This window comes from Panthera onca, chromosome X, assembly GCF_046562875.1.
Source record: "Panthera onca isolate mPanOnc1 chromosome X, mPanOnc1 haplotype 2, whole genome shotgun sequence".
In the NCBI taxonomy this organism is placed as follows: Eukaryota; Metazoa; Chordata; class Mammalia; order Carnivora; family Felidae; genus Panthera; species Panthera onca.
The window spans coordinates 25,944,364-25,957,114 of record NC_138357.1 but is presented as its reverse complement, the minus strand read 5'-3'; the positions used below and the strand labels follow the sequence as shown (position 1 = coordinate 25,957,114).

Genomic DNA, 12,751 nt, shown 5'->3' with positions numbered 1-12,751 from the left:
CAGTTTTGAGAAGAAAAGGTATTAACTCTTCTATAAACGTTTGGTGTAATTCCCTTGGGAAGCCATCTAGCCCCGGGCTGTTGTTTCGGGAGATTTTTGACTACTGATTCAATTTCTTTTTTGGTTATGGGACTGTTCAAATTTTCTACTTTTTCCTCTTTAAGTTTTGGTAGTTTTTATGTTTCCAGGAGTTTATCCATTTCTTTCAAATTGCCCAATTTGTTGGTATATTATTGCTCATAATATTCTCTTAAAATTGTTTGTATTTCTGTGGTGTTCGTTGGGATTTCTCCTCTTTCAGGCATGATTTTATTTATTTGGGTCCCTTGTCTTTTCTTTTTGATAAGTCTGGCTAGGGGTGCATCAATTTTGTTAATTCCTTCAAAGAACCAGCTTCCGAGTTTTGTTGGTCTTTTCTGCTGTTTTTTTTTATTTCTATATCATTTGTTTCTGCTTTAATCTTTATTATTCCCCATTTTATGCTGGTTTGGGGCTTTATTTGCTATTCTTTTTCCAAGGTTAGGTTGTGTATTTGAGACTTTTCTTTTATTTATTTATTTATTTATTTATTTATATTTTTATATATTTTTAATATGAAATTTATTGTCAAATTCGTTTCCATACAACACCCAATGCTCATCCCAACAGGTGCCCTCCTCAATGCCCATCACCAACTTTTCCCTTCCTCCCACCCCCCATCAACCCTCAGTTTATTCTCAGTTTTTAAGAGTCTCTTATGGTTGGGCTCCCAACCTCTCTTTTTTTTTTTCCTTCCCCTCCTCCATGGTCTTCTGTTAAGTTTCTCAGAATCCACATAAGAGTGAAAACATACGGTATCTGTCTTACTCTATAAGACTTATTTCACTTAGCCTAACACTCTCCAGTTCCATCCATGTTGCTACAAAAGGCCAGATTTCATTCTTTCTCATTGCCAAGTAGTATTCCATTGTATATAAAAACCACAACTTCTTTATCCATTCATCAGTTGATGGACATTTAGGCTCTTTCCATAATTTGGCTATTGTTGAAGGTGCTGCTATTAACATTGGGGTATAAGTGCCCCTATGCATCAGCACTCCTGTATTCCTTGGGTAAATGCCTAGCAGTGCTATTCCTGGGTCATAGTGTGGATCTATTTTTAATTTTTTGAGGAACCTCCACACTGTTTTCCAGAGCAGCTGCACCAGTTTGCATTCCCACCAACAGTGCAAGAGGGTTCCCGTTTCTCCACATCCTTGCCAGCATCTATAGGCTCCTGATTTGTTCATTTTAGCCACTCTGACTGGCATGAGGTGGTATCTGAGTGTGGTTTTGATTTGTATTTCCATGATGAGGAGCGACTTTGAGCATCTTTTCATGTGCCTGTTGGCCATCTGGATGTCTTCTTTAGAGAAGTGTCTATTCATATCTTCTGCCCATTTCTTCACTGGATTATTTGTTTTTCGGGTGTGGAGTTTGGTGAGTTCTTTATAGATTTTGGATACTAGCCCTTTGTCTGATATGTCATTTGCAAATATCTTTTCCCATTCTGTCGGTTGCCTTTTAGTTTTATGGATTGTTTCTTTTGCAGTGCAGAAGCTTTTTATCTTCATGAGGTCCCAATAGTTCATTTTTGCTTTTAATTCCCTTGCCTTTGGAGATGTGTCAAATAAGAAATTGCTGAGGCTGAGGTCAGAGAGGTTTTTTCCTGCTTTCTCCTCTAGGGTTTTGATGGTTTCCCGTCTCACATTCAAGTCCTTTATCCATTTTGAGTTTACTTTTGTGAATGGTGTAAGAAAGTGGTCTAGTTTCATCCTTCTGCATGTTGCCACCCAGCACCATTTGTTACAAAGACTGTCTTTTTTCTATTGGATATTCTTTCCTGCTTTGTCAAAGATTAGTTGGCCACACTTTTGTGGGTCCAATTCTGGAGTATTTATTCTATTCCATTGGTCTATGTGTCTGTTTTTGTGCGAATACCATACTGTCTTGATGATTACAGCTTTGTAATAGAGGCTAAAGTCTGTGATTGTGATGCCTCCCGCTTTGGTCTTCTTCTTCAAAATTACTTTGGGTATTCGGGGTCTTTTGAATTAATGTACAGAACTCAGTTGCACTCTTGTACACTAATAATGAAGCAACCGAAAGACAAATAAAGAAACTGATCCCATTCACAATTGCACCAAGAATCATAAAATACCTAGGAATAAACCTAACCAAAGATGTAAAAGATCTGTATGCTGAAAACTATGGAAAGCTTATGAAGGAAATTGAAGAGGATACAAAGAAATGGGAAAACATTCCGTACTCATGGATTGGAAGAATAAATATTGTTAAAATGTCAATACTACCCAAAGCAATCTACACATTCAATGCAATCCAAATCAAAATTGCACCAGCATTCTTCTCGAAGCTAGAACAAGCAACCATCTTTGTTTTAAAATCTAGTTTGTCTGATATCAGTATGGCTATTCCAGCTTTCTCTTGATGTCCATTAGCATAATAAATGGTGACCCACCCCTTTACTTATGATCTGGAGATGTCTTTGTGTCTAAAATGAGTCTTTTGTAAGCAGCATATCAACTGTTCTTGTTTGTTTATCCATTCTGATACCCTGTGTCTTTTGATTGGAGCATTTAGTCCATTTACATCCAGAATCATTATTGATTGATATGAATTTAGTGCCATTTTATCGCCTGTAGAGTTGCCGTTCCTGTATTTTGTCAGTTACTTTCTAGTCTTTATTGCTTTTGGACTCTGTCCTGCTCAAAGTGTCCCCATCAATAATTCTTGAAGAGCTGGTTTAGTGTTCATGAACTCCTTTAGTTTTTGCTGGTGTTGGAAACTATCTCTCCTTCTGTTCTGAATGACAGGTTTTCTGGATAAAGAATTCTTGGATGCATATTTTTCCCATTCAGTACATTGAATATTTCCTGCCATTCCCTTCTGGCCTGCAGAGTTTTAGTGGACAGATTTGCTACTAACCTTATGTGTCTACCCTTGTAGGTTAAGGACCTTTTGTCCCTAGCTGCTTTCAGAATTCTCTATTTATCTTTGTATTTTTTAAGTTTCACTATTATACACCTTGGTATTGACCTGTTTTTGTTGATTTTGAGTAGAGTTCTTGGATCTTGGATTTGAATAACTGTTTCCTTCCCCAGATTAGGGAATTTTTCAGCTATAATTTGTTCAAATAACCTTCTCTCCCTTTCCCACACTCTTGTTCTGGTACTCCTATGATACAGATATTATTGTGCTTTATGGAATAACAGATTTCCCTATATTTGTGATATATTTGTGATCTAATAGCTTTGTTTCTCTCTCTTTTTCAGCCTCCTTATTTTCCATAAATTTATTTTCTATATCATCTATTTGATTCTCTGCTTCATGAATCCTTATTGTGGTTACATTCAGTCATTTTTTAATAAAAATGGCTTCTTTTAAATTTACAGCCTTTGGCAAAAGCTACATGAAAAGCCCTGTTAGGATATTGAGTGGAACTGCATTAGACTTACAAGACAATTTGGGGAAATTAACACCTTTATGATATAGAATCTTTCCAAATTCATGTCTAAGTATATCATAGTTCTGGGTTGGTTTTTTTTTCTGTTATTATAAAATAGGTTATTTTTTACTATTACATTGTGTAATTGGTCATTACTGATATATAGTACTGTTGATTATTGTTTGTTGATTTGTATTCAGCAAATTTGATTAAGCCTTTTATTAGTTATAAAAATTTGTAGATTCCCTTAGATTTACAATGTAAAAAAATGATCAACTACAAATAACAATTAGGTTTTTCTAATTCTTACAATTATTATGTCTTCTTTATTTTCCCATGTGTGAGCCAGACTATCCACTAAAATATTTAATAATGATGTTAGCAGGAATTCTTGTCATTTTCTGATATCCATGGGCATTCTCTTCCAAGCTTCACTATTAGGCATGATGTTAAATGTAGAATTTTGGTCTATGTGGTTTGTCAGTTAGGAAAATCCCTTCTATTCCTTTTAAAACATATTCATTTAAATATTCATTATGGAAAATTGTTCTATACTGTGAAAACCCTTATAAGTGAATTCACCCACTTATTAAGTATTTTTCATAACACGTTTTTCCTCTCTGCTGTGAACTTTCAGTTTACAGGCTCATCTTTAGTGGGTCTTTCTTCAGTTCTCTGATATTTTTTTGATGTGTGTTTTTTCTCCCTTTTCTTATCTCTGCATGTCTAAAGATTTTACATTTGCCTCCACCAAACCAATCAGACTTCTCAGATTAAAACCAGGCCTCAGCTTTCTGGCTGGAGATCTCTCTTCCTAGAGGAAAATTTCAGAGCTTGTTCTAGAGCAGAAGGTGTCTTGCTACCTCTTGACTCTTCTGGCAACAGATTGACACAAACTACAGCCTTTGGAAGCGACCCCAGAATTTTTAGCCATGTTGTGAGGAGGTGGAGGAGGCTGTGCTACAGATACCTCATTTCCAAATACCCGAGTCAGCACGGAGAGGCTTCAGTTTCTGTTAATTCACAGAAGTTGAGTTCTGTGCCATCTTTTTATGGTTATAACTTTATACAGCAAAGGGTCTAAATATTGAGTTTAGACATCTAAATCACCCTAAGGTATAAAAAATCTATTCTCTACCCAGTATCCAGTGTTCTTGTGAAAAAGTAATTCTGATCATGTCATTCTCCAAAGTTCTTATATTCGCATATATAAATAATCTTGGCCTCATGTTATCTCTCTGAGCTTTTCTGTACCACTCTTCCTTTTATTCTTTGACCTCAAAATATGCAGATTTTGATGTCTTTTAAGTATACCAATCAGGGTCCTATCTGAAAGTTTTGAAATTGTAGTTCTTTATGGAAATCCCTCCCCCAGATATTTGCATTGTTCAAAGTCTCTTTTCATTCAGATCTCTGCCTAGGAGATCTGTCAACTTCTCAGAAAAACTCTTCTTGATCCCTCTCTACTCTCTCACCCTTTTTTCCTCTTTATGGCTCATAGTATTATAAACATTTATTTGTATTTATTATCTATTTCATCTATTTGAATGTCAGCTCCATGAAAGCCAACCATTCATTATAGTCAGTGCTGTATCCTCAGCTCTTGGAGTAGTACCTGCCACATAGTAAGGGCTCAGTAAGTATTTGTTGAATGAGTAAATAAAGTATCAAATTTGATCCTCAAACACTGTTTGATGTCAGTGTGATTATTCCTAATGCTTCAGAATCAGTGAAGACACTATATTGCAGAAGTTAAGTAACTTTCCCAAGGCTACACTGATAATAAGTGACAAAGATAACTGTCTGTTGCATTACATATCTTTCCAGAAACAAGAGTCTATCAAAACTTGATTATGAGTGATGTGTTATGCTGGGTATCCAGAATTACCTCATTTATGTTTTTCTCAAGATATAAGTTAGTTCCTCTAAAATAATTTTTTGCTTTTAAAACCCCTTCAAATAATTTTCCATTGCACTTAGAAAAAAATTCACACTTTCAGCATGGCCTTAAAGTCCTTGTATGATATCCAAATTCATCTGGTCCCTCTTTTTCCTTTTACTCACAACATTATAGCTGTAAAGACCTTTTTTTTTCTTTATCTCAAACACTGAGTCCTTACTATTTCCAACTCCAATCAGAGTTTTTCATTTGCTATCTTCTCTCAAAAAACTTCCCTAACTTGTTTCATAACTTATTTCATATTCATATCTTAGCTCAGAGAGGACTTCCCTGATCATTGTATTGAACCTTTTCACCCCCGCTCTCACCACTCTCTATCCCAGTATCCTGTTTTTATTTTCTTCATGACATTTAATGCTATTTGGAATTATTTTTTATTTTTATTCATTTATTTTTGGTCTTGTCCTGTTTCCACTACAATGTAAACTCTCTAAATATATGAACCTTGTCTGCCTTTTTATTATTTTGTCCCTAGCACCTAGGATAGTGACTAGCAAAAAGAAGGAACATAGAAATAATTATTGGATGAGAATGGTGATGATAATTACTTGTTGAGTTCTTACCACATACCATGCATTGCATGGAGCCTTGTATCTGTATTATTCCTCAAAAATACAATGAGATTGATACAGTTTTTAGCTCAATTTTAAAGGCAATGAAACTAAGAAATACGGTCAACAATTTGCCTAAGATCAGACAACTAAGAAGTGAATGCATGAAAAGAATCCAAGTAATTTTTTTTTTAATTTTTTAAATGTTTATTTATTTTTGAGACAGAGAGAGACAGAGCATGAATGGGGGAGGGTCAGAGAGAGAGGGAGACACAGAATCTGAAGCAGGCTCCAGGCTCTGAGCTGTCAGCACAGAACCCACAGACCATGAGATCATGACCTGAGCTGAAGTCAGACGCTTAACCGACTGAGCCACCCAGGCGCCCCAAGAATCCAAGTAATTTAGCTTGAGTGGTAGTGCTCTTCACCTCAATTAAAATGAAGCAATGAATAAATGATTTAGTTAATTGGTTTTGTACTCTAAATTGTCTCAGAATTGTGATCTTGCCTCCATGTTGTATTTTAACTTAAGTAGTGGAACATACCTAACATTGGGTAGAATGAATCAGTTCTGAAGAGTGCAAAGAAAAGTGTACTGGAGAAACCTGTTGGAATTGAGTTTTCTAAAATCTCTGGCTCCTCTTAGATTTGCCCATTGAAATTGCCAAAATACCACTATTTCCCAAGTGATACATCAACCTTATTCTTAGAAAAGAGGAAACATTTAAAAAATTGGCTATTTTAGTATAGTAATTTACATGTGAAATATTCTATAGCGTAGACTTCAGAGATTCAAGTTAGACAATCTCACTTTCAACCATCTGTTTCTAACTTCACAACCTTAGATTTGACTGTCCTCTTTCTCATTATAGTTTATTGAACACTACATGGAGTAACCAATACATTTTCTTATCTTCAAATCTGTAGCCATTTTCTAGTGAATATTACCCATGGGGTACAATTAGTCTTATGCCAAGAGGGAAGAGACAATATTCTAAAAAGCTGTTTTCCTAGTTTTTTTATATGGATGGCCAACTCCCCATCTAGAGAATCATGAGGAGCATAAATCCTCACTATGATTCACCTAATTTTGGCTCAACTAATTCCATGTTTTGGCAGTTGCATCTTAATACCAGTTACTCCAGTAAGACCTTTTGGTTGCAAGTAGCAAAACCAAACCAAAGCAGATTAGGCAAAAAAAAAAAAAAAAAAAAGGAAAGAAGAAAAGAAAGAAAGAAAGGAAGGAAGGAAAAAAGGAAGAAAGAAAGAAAGAAAGAAAGGGAAAGAAAGAAAAAGAAAAGAAAGAAAGAAAGAAAGAAAGAAAGAAAGAAAGGAAAGAAAGAAGAATAAAGTTTAAGGATAAGGAATTGTCTCACAGAGCTGAAGGGCAGATATTTACCAGGCCCCAGAGGGTGACTGGAGCCAAACAAAGACTGAAAAGGCTTCATCTCTTCATCTCTCATCTCTGTTTACATCTACTTATTTGTTTTGTACTTCTTTCTCCCTTCCTCCCTTCCTCCCTTCCTTCCTTCCTCCTTCTCTCACTCCCTCCCTCTCTTTCTTTCTCTCTTTCTCTCTCTCTTTCTCTCTTTCTTTTCTTTCTTTCCTTCTTTCTTTCTTTCTTTCTTTCTTTCTTTCTCTCTCTTTCTTTCTTTCTTTCTTTCTTTCTTTCTTTTTCTCTTTTCTTTATTCAGTTGAGATTTGGTTTTTCCTTCCATTCAGTAAACTATGGCAACCCTTCAGCTCTTAATGTACATGATACATTTCCCACTACAGTCTAATACTAAGTCCTAATTCCAAATTTCTAGGGGAAATATTCTTATCTGAATAACTGTGATCAGGCTTCCACATCTAGCTCAGACATAATAAGGAGTGTGCAATCACAAAGTACAATAAATGGCTTCTGGGAGCCCACACCTATGTATTAGTAGTGGGCATAGAAACAAATATTTCCCAGACAAAAGTAGACATATAATAGCCCACTATTCTTTTTTTTCTTGCTTTTGAAAATATACTCCATTTAATAATGCTTGATTAACTTAAAAACAATAACTATCATGGTTTAAACACTGTATTAAACATTTATTAGACATATTCTGTGTGTTCCAGGCACTATGCTGTGACTTTGTAGGCATCATTTCCTTTAATTCTAAGAACCCTAGGAGAGTTAATGCCATTATCTCCCTTTTCTTTATTTTTATTGAAGTGTAATTAACACACAGTGTTATATTAGTTTCAGGTGTACAATATAATGTCTCAACAATTCTGTACATTACCCAGTAGCCCACTATTATTAATTATCTTCATTTTAGACAAAATAATCTATGTTTTAAATCAAATAGATTTCCAAATTAGCTACACAGATAAACTAGTTTATAATTAATCAGATAAAAGTTTTCTTATAAAATATTAACCATTCCAATACATTTAAGATATAATGTATTTGCATACAATTTTTCAGGAATTCATCTATTTCACAAAACAAAGTACATCTTTATAGATTTACAGAGATTGGCATTAATGACCAGTTTTCTAAGGAATGAGAAAATATTATTTTATACTATATTGCAACTCTAACTTTTCAAATATAGTTTTACTTTAGTTGAATGACACAATATTTCAAAATGAGTACTTTATTATTGTTTACTTTTTTCAAGTGCAGGCAATATCTAGATTGGAGTATAATTTGGGCAATTGTTTCAGAGATCAGAATACACTATCAGGCAGTTCTTGTTGATTTTATTATGCCTATGTTATGCATCTCATTTTCTCCTCAGTTGTTTGAATAATTTTATGTAAATCAGCATTCTTTATTCATCCTCAAATTCTCATTTTCAAGTCCAAGTCTGTATTTTGGAACAAGTACAGTTTTGGAAGCTTTTTTAAAAAAGTTGAGAAAAAGATATTGTGATCAAATAAAAAAAATTGAGATACATACATGATTTCAGGAACTACCTAAATATAATTATTAGATCTACAGCTCCAATGCTAATCTCTCTTCCTCTATTTTGTCCCACATTCTCAATCATCCACATGACATTTCTCTTTGGAATCTAAATGATACCTCGAATTTAATATGCCCCCAACCTCCTGCCAACAGTCAGCCCCTTACTAATTTTCTCACTACAACAATTGGCTCCACCAATCTCCCAGCCTCCCCAATTCTACTATCCCTCATCTTTCACACTATCAAGATCTGTACATTTCCCACCATGAAATCTATTTTGGTTTCTGCCCTTTCATTCAACATTTGTGCCACCTCTCTTGTCCTTATCATCCAATCTTTAGATTATAGCAACAGGGTCATTTCTAGCATATCTTTACTCCAGTGTTTGCTATATAATTGTTAAAAGTATCTTTGGAAAATGAAATTTTTATGAGATCGCTCTCTGTTCCCATTATTTTGAAATAAAATTTAACAACAACAACAACAACAACAACAACAACAAAAGCTAACACTGGCATAGTACTTGATATTCTACAGCCTCTTTAAAGTTCTTTACATGTATTGATTTCTTTAACTTTCTAAATCCATAAAGTAGGTTACTATTATTATTTTCAATTTACAGAAACCAGAGAAACAGAGTGCTTAAGTAATTTGCTAAAGTTTCACAGATAATAAGTAAGGTTTCCTGAATTTATCAAACTCTTCTGCTTATTACTTTAACCACTTACCCACATTTGTTCCCCGTATCATCTCATTGACCTTAATTCATTAAGAGTAAATGCAGGTCCCACTGAAAGGCTATTTTAATGGAAGTGTCCAATAGTAAAGCCAAGGCTAATAAATGGAAGACATGAGCCACCCAAATTATTTAAAATACACACACACTTGCATTTACTTTAAGGGCAGCAGGTTTTTTGCCAGGTTTCTAAATCATATGTGCCAATATGTTTTCAATTTTGGCCATGGTAAATCTGTCCCTCATTTAAAGGGAAAGGAAAAGACTAGATCATCACACAGATTTATAAACAGGGAGCTGTACTTGGCAGATGTTGATGTGGCCTTAACCTCTCCAGGTTTAGCAGCTGGACTTAGACACTGTAATGATTGCTCTGTCACTCTCCAATTTGTGACTAATCCAAACTGCCTCCTGTTCTTGGGGGAAAGCAGTCATCTGTGAAGTGATTGGTCATATCAATTTTATGTTGCAAAGTTCTCATTTGCAAAGACCTATTTCTGCCAGCACACCTAGAGAAAGCTGTCAAAAGTCAAACTCCTACTCCGATCCCCCCATCCCGAGTCAGCACTGCCAGCACAGATGAGTCCTTACTTAGTTCTCTGCATCCCTCTTATCCCTCCTGTCATTTCTAAGAAATGTTAGATTTTTTACCAGTAGGAATAGAGCATATTGGATATTACATTCTCTGAACTTCTGAAAAGAAGTGATATAATACAGTGAGGAGGAAAAATAAAAAGCAGACATGAACCAAGCAGAACTAGGCTTGTTTTAGTCTTTTCTATTTACTGTATCTACCAGTACCAACAAACCATATCTGTTTTCTCAGCTTCATAAACTCACTTGTAAAACGGGGATAGGTCCTAACTTACAGATTTGCTATGTGGATAAAGTGGTATAACATGTGTAAAGTATCTGGCACTCTACATCACTTGTCATGATGAGCACTGGGTAATTAAAAAAAAACTTAAAGTATCTGGCACTGAAAAAATTAAGGATATTATGTACAAAAATATATTTAATATCTATCTAGAACGTCTAGTGTGTATTTAAAATGGAAAAACATGGGAGGAATACCACTTACACTGTTATAACACCAACAAAAAACTGGATAAACTGGAAATTCATTAACCCCAAATCTAAGAATACTCAGGCATTTTCAAGAGAAGATAGGACACAAGTACTTTCTTACCTGGTGCATACGTAATCAGACACCAGTAAGATTTCAACTAAAATTGTTATCAAACTGGTAAAGGCCAAGTCTGGGTTAGCAACAGAATATGGAACCCTATAATGTCACACAGTTCAGGGGAATATGCACTCATTTCAAGACTGATTTCCATGAAACTAACTGTTTTAGAATAGCAAGAGTTCTGAAAAAGCATTCCTCATTATAAATGCCAGGGGGAGCAAAAGTATAACCACTGTGGGAAAGGGGGGAAGACCATCAAGATCCTTTCCCCTACAGAACAAAAGTCTCAAATGGTGGACAAAAATGGCAACAAATACTATCACCCCTAGGGCACTCTTTCTCCTTGGAAAACAGGGCAAGCTTATGAGGATTTGAGAATTAAAAAAAATTGTGCATGTCTTTAAGCTTCCTTTTATATTGTGGAGTTTTGAAAGTTTTTAAAAAATATTTTGGATAAAAGTCACTTGTCAAATGTGTGATTTGCAAATATTTTCTCTCAGTCTGTGACTTGTTTTCTCATTTTCTTTGTTTTGTTTTGTCTGTTTATTCATTTTAAATGTCTATTCTTGAGAGAGAGAGAAAGAGAGAGCAAGCGGGGGAGGAGCAGAGACAGAAGGCAGAGGATCCGAAGCAGGCTCCACGTGTCAACGCAAAGCCCTATGTGGGGCTTGAACCCGCAAACCTTGAGATCATGACCCGACCTGAAGTTGTATGCTCAACCGACTGAGCCACCCAGGTGCCCCTCATTTTCTTATCAATGTATTTTATATAACAAACGTTTTTCATTTTTAAATTATAATTTAGGGGCGCCTGAGTGGCTCAGGCGGTTAAGCATCCGACTTTCGCTCAGGTCATGATCTCGCGGTTCCTGAGTTCGAAACCCACGTTGGGCTCTGGGCTGACAGCTCAAAGACTGGAGCCTGCTTCAGACACTGTGTCTACCTCTGTCTGCCCCTACACTGCTTGCACTCTGTCTCTCACATTGTCTCAAAAATAAATAAACATTAAAAAACATTTAAATTATAATTTATCTTTTTCTGTTATGAACTGTGCTTTTCATGTCATGTCAAAAAATATTTGCTTAGCTTAAGCCCACAAAACTTTCTCCTATCATTTCTTTTATAAATGTTATTGTTTTACATTTTTCAGTTTGGTCTGTGTGATACACCATACCCGAGTTTTATGTTGATGAGATGACTCGTGGCTGGAAGCCCCTACATAGCTTCAGGATGGGTGCTGGTTGCCACAGAAACCAACCATGTGGTTAGAGGGGTGGAAACTTCAAATCTCCAGAGAGTGGAGTGTGTGTGTGTGTGTGTGTGTGTGTGTGTGTGTGTGTGTGTGTGTGTAGGGGGGATATAGATAGAGGTTATATTAATCACCAGTGACTAATGATTTAATCAATACTCTCTAGGTAATAAAGCCTTCATACAAACCCAAAAGGACACGATTTGGAGAACTTCCAGGCAGGTGAACAAGAGTACCCCACTGCACCCCAAACTCCCTGGTGACAGCAGCTCTGTGCTCAATACCCTTCTGGACCTCACCCTATGTATCTCTTCATCTTGCTGGTTATTTGTATCCTTTAATATCCTTGGTAATAAACCAGTAATCTAAAAAGTAAATTGTTTTCCTGAGTTCTGTAAGCTGTTCTATCAAATTAATTGAACCTGATGGGGAGGGTCTGGGAACTTCTGATTTATAGCCAGTTGGTCAGAAGCACAGGTGATAATCTGCACTTGTAATTGGCATTTGAAGTGGAGGCAGTCTTTTGAGACTGAACCCTTAACCTCTGAGATCTGATGCTATCTCCAAATAAATAGCATCAGAGTTGAGTCAAATTGTAGATAACACAGCTGGTGTCTGCTGGAGAGTTGGAGAATT

The 12,751-nt window shown here is 35.7% G+C and overlaps 1 long non-coding RNA gene across 1 annotated transcript in view; it reads left to right on the top strand.

Moving 5' to 3' along the window:
• Window positions 1-12,467, top strand: part of LOC145714678 (uncharacterized) — an 83,141-nt gene extending 70,674 nt beyond the window's left edge. Inside the window, exon 3 of the long non-coding RNA XR_014136926.1 lies at window positions 12,282-12,467. This is a non-coding gene — a long non-coding RNA (uncharacterized LOC145714678). The remainder of the gene's footprint in view (window positions 1-12,281) is intronic.
• The last annotated feature ends 284 nt before the right edge of the window (window positions 12,468-12,751 follow it).